Genomic DNA, 4364 nt, shown 5'->3' with positions numbered 1-4364 from the left:
TTATGCTACTCATAAAGATATTGAAACAATAACCACAACAACAACAACAACAACATATGTGTATATGTATATATCGTCTTCAGATACATTGTGTTATACTATCAACTTTATCCTCATAAGAGTTGTAATAATTTAATAAACACTATTACAATCTTAGTAAAAAACAACTTTACCGTTGTGCTTGTGATTTTATTTTCAGTATGCGTCTACAGTTTAATATTATATAACAACAAGTATTCACAAATAACTATGTTTAATAATTAATTAAATAAACACATGAGAACAAATGAAGTTATTGCATTTTAATAGACTAGTTTTACCATGTGCGTACATTCATATAAAAAAAAATGAAATTTACACTTGAGATAATGTCTTTGGGTGTTGCTATTTCTAATCAAAGAATATGTTCGCAAACAATTTTTTGTTCATCATCAACAGCTTTACATTTATTGGAGACTCAATACTAAAACAATGAAAATTCAAATAAATTGACTGTTAAATATAATTGACTTAGTCATGTATTTCATAACAACAAAATTTTTAAATATCACCGCTATACAAAAGGTGTTTATCGCGATTACGACCCAATTAAGAGGAACACGTGAATGATAAATTGAAAACAAATATCCTGCTTAAATCTAACACACTCAGTAAATTAGATGTTCGGTTTAATTGAAAAAAAGTTATGAACGTTTTAAAACATCCGAGGGCTAATGTCCTAACCTGCACTTATTTGAAGGGGCTAATGTCCTATGGACTTATGTTCTATGGGCTAATGTCCGTACCCCACTTGAATCATAGGGCATTTTAAAACTGATAATTATTGCACGATATTGCAATGTTATGTACAAGTTTGCACGTTCATGTATGTTGTTTATGTGTGTACTAGGCACCATAAAACCACCGTATTTTCTTTTACATTTTACATTTTCTTACATCTCCTTTTTAAGCCAAAATATTTATTTTTCATGATTCTAAATTTTCGGACATACGGATTTTCGTACAGTCAGTTAAACAGCGCTATTTTATCAGATTTTGGCCCTGTTTTTGCTTATCTGATGACCCTTCGATCATGCATTTTTATTACCGGATTTAAGTAATAAAACTTGGCAGCATCATGCCTATGGGCGATCGGCCATTACATTTGCGTACTTGGGTAAATTACCTTGTAAACTTCTAATAAGCAATGGTTCCTTCCAACAGCGTTTGAAATGATATCGTATTAAGAAAGCCTAACGTTTATTGTTTTTACTTTTTATTTATTATTTCAGGTGATTGCAAAGATGTTAAGTTGTATTTTTAAAGCACAGAACGAAGGGTACAACATAATACAATTATTGTACATTGATGTATTATTTCTACTTCAATTAAATAATTGACACACGAACATAACACACTTATAATAAATATTTTTCGTATTTAAATATTTCAACACTAAAAACAATATCTTTAAGTGACCGGAAACTTATAATAATTACGGCATATAGTATTTGCAGAGTTTTCTGAACCATTAGTAATATAAAAAATAAAAAATGACACAGCTTATTTATCCCTAAACTATAAATGATAGTATGGATAAATTATTAACAATACATAAGGTCAATTGTGTTGATTACTTGTTATTGAAATATTCCAATGCCAATTATAAGTCATCTGATAAAAAAAAGGTATGCCAATATAGTGTGAGACTGGAATACCTAATACCGAAATACAAACTAATGATACTACTAATGCAACAACAACAATCACATCTATTCAAGCGCAATCAGATAACTACTACTAGGCTAGTTATATTAGCCCAAAAAAACACTTAACCTCAAACTAATTCCTTCACAATTGGTATCTACAGTTTTCTATTCTAAAATGAAAGGAGAAGCTTAGAAAAAAAGTCCTAAGCTGTATTTTGATGGGAAATGTGTTTTTTGGGGCAAACATGCCTTTTTCTTAATTTTCATCACACATTTTTGGAATTCATCTACTACGAAAGAATAATCATACATTTTCCATTTATTTCAATGTTAATTTATCATTTTATGTTGGAATATGATATATATGTAACATTTTTCAAATTATCTATCTTGAATAAGTGATTTTTTTTTCAGAAATTACATTTTTTAGTCATTTTGTAAGTAATTTGATGAAATAACATGTGATAAAGCATGAACCCTTATCGTTTCAACGCTAGCAATTATACTTATCAATCATAGTTTATTCTAAGACTTTGCATGAAAGAGAACTCTAAATGTATGACAGTTGATTTAGCTTAATGTTAACATGAAAATATTTTATTCAACATGTGACAAATTGACTAAAAAATCGAAATTTGCGTTAGTTCGATGAAGTTTTTTTATAATCAAGATATTTCTGCATTTTCAATATGCTTTTTGAATAATTAAAACATAACCACTAGCATTAACAACTTAACAATAATTCTTTGTTAATGGCAATATTCAAGCTACATTACAGTTAAGGTATAATATTATATTATATATAATATAATATGATATATATTAAAACATTTAACACAGAAAGTGTGTTTGAAATATACAATCTCATCTCATTGATTTGAATTTAAAAAAAGGATGATACGTAACAATTAACACTACTAGCTGAGCAATTATGCTTTGCTTAATATGTCAAGTAACAAAACATTTGATGGTTTATGTTAAACACTTTACCAATTGCATTTACATTGAAAGATATCTGATTTTTTAAATTCTAGATATCCAGCTCTTCAATAATTGACTGTACGTTACTACAACTTGTTCCTTTGCATTCACCACAACAACCCGTGCATTTTAAACCATGTTTCCGACAGCTACATCTTTTGGTATCACAACCGGTTTCACAGTTACATCGTATGACATTTAATAACCGCTCAGGCGCTGCTCACATATTATACTTTACAGGTGTCAACAAGTCATTCTCTTTTCTCCAGCCCCACTCTAATGGATTTAGTTCACTAGCGACCCAGGTTTGGACTTGTAAATATGTTCTAAAGCTATGAAACCTTGCTGCCGCCTTAGTTGGAAGAGAGTTTCAACATGTACCACATTGTTACTTGTGTAAACCTTCTACAGTAGGAAGGTCATTTGTGGACTCAAGTCGCCCAAGAACAGTAGCACCCCATTCATCACACCTAGATTTACATGACTCTCTAATAGTCAACTCAAATTCTTGAGTCATAACAGGATGAACGTCAATGCCTCTTTTTCCATTTCTTAATTTAGCATCAGAACCACAAAATAAGCATTTTGTTCCAAAGTCAAACGAATTTCCATTTGTTGATTGCCTGGTTTTGGGACTTGACATTAAGTTTGATGTGGATTTCCCTCTACTACTGGTTTGGTTTGGGTGGCAATATGTCTTAAGACAGTCGATATGCACATATTGTCCCGGAACAAACACGATAATCTGGTCTGAAAAAAAGTTAAACTTTTGTTAATTGTGTGTTACAAGTATTTAATTGCATGTATATAAATATATAAAGTGTTTCATTATAACAGTGGACTTTTTAATTTGATAAATACATTAACCTTGATAGCAATGTGTTATTATATTAAATATTATTATATATTTAATGGACATAACTTTAAATCTGTTTTATACAATGATGTCGGAAAATGACAGAACGAGTGTAATTGCTATTGCAAAATATATGCACGAAGCGTTTACTACTCGACAGAAGTTTCTGAGTGATTATTTATATAAAAGTGTTTCACGACGTTATAAGTACTCTTACTATGAAAGATATAACTTCAATTAATTGCATGTCAAATTATAATATGATATGTTATATACATTGCATGCCCATGTCTTTGAGTTTCATGTTGTTCTGCGTGTTGATAATATATTATTAATAGCATATCTCGGTTTTCATCACATTGGATGATTGTTGAATAATTCTATTTTGGACCGGAGGCCTTGCATAACAATAAACCATTTGTTCTGTTAGGTTATGTTATTATTCGTCATGATTTTAAATGAATACTAATTTATTAGTTAGAATACCTTTATAGTTTTTTGCAGCTAATGAAAGTCCTTGACATCCCTTTTCTCCATGTTTTGAAACTTGACGGTCATCTTGCTCTCCACAGATGACACACATCTTTTTAGTTATGTCTATACTGGTTACTTCCAGGCTGTAAATATTGAAAATATGTTTAAAGCTACATGCATTTTACACAAATAGTATATTACTATATATTATCAAGTACTTTTTTTCCCCTCAAAAAAAGTTTATAAATGCAGCCAGCAGGACTATGGAAATATATACAGCTATAATCCTAATATAAAGATAGACTTAGTCATTTACAGATGTTTTTGTAAATGATCTCACATATTACTAGTTCATCTTCTAAAAC

General features: G+C 29.8%; 1 long non-coding RNA gene across 1 annotated transcript; it reads right to left on the bottom strand.

The window, feature by feature from the left end:
- Positions 1-2634: 2634 nt before the first annotated feature.
- Positions 2635-4131, bottom strand: LOC127879881 (uncharacterized). The gene is made up of 2 exons (XR_008049317.1): positions 4012-4131; positions 2635-3419 (listed from the first exon to the last, which is right to left on the bottom strand). It is a non-coding gene; the product is annotated as an uncharacterized LOC127879881 (long non-coding RNA).
- Positions 4132-4364: the final 233 nt, after the last annotated feature.

Source organism: Dreissena polymorpha, chromosome 4, assembly GCF_020536995.1.
Source record: "Dreissena polymorpha isolate Duluth1 chromosome 4, UMN_Dpol_1.0, whole genome shotgun sequence".
Taxonomy (NCBI): domain Eukaryota; kingdom Metazoa; phylum Mollusca; class Bivalvia; order Myida; family Dreissenidae; genus Dreissena; species Dreissena polymorpha.
The sequence above is the reverse complement of the archived record's forward strand: the minus strand, read 5'-3'. Positions and strand labels throughout refer to the sequence as shown.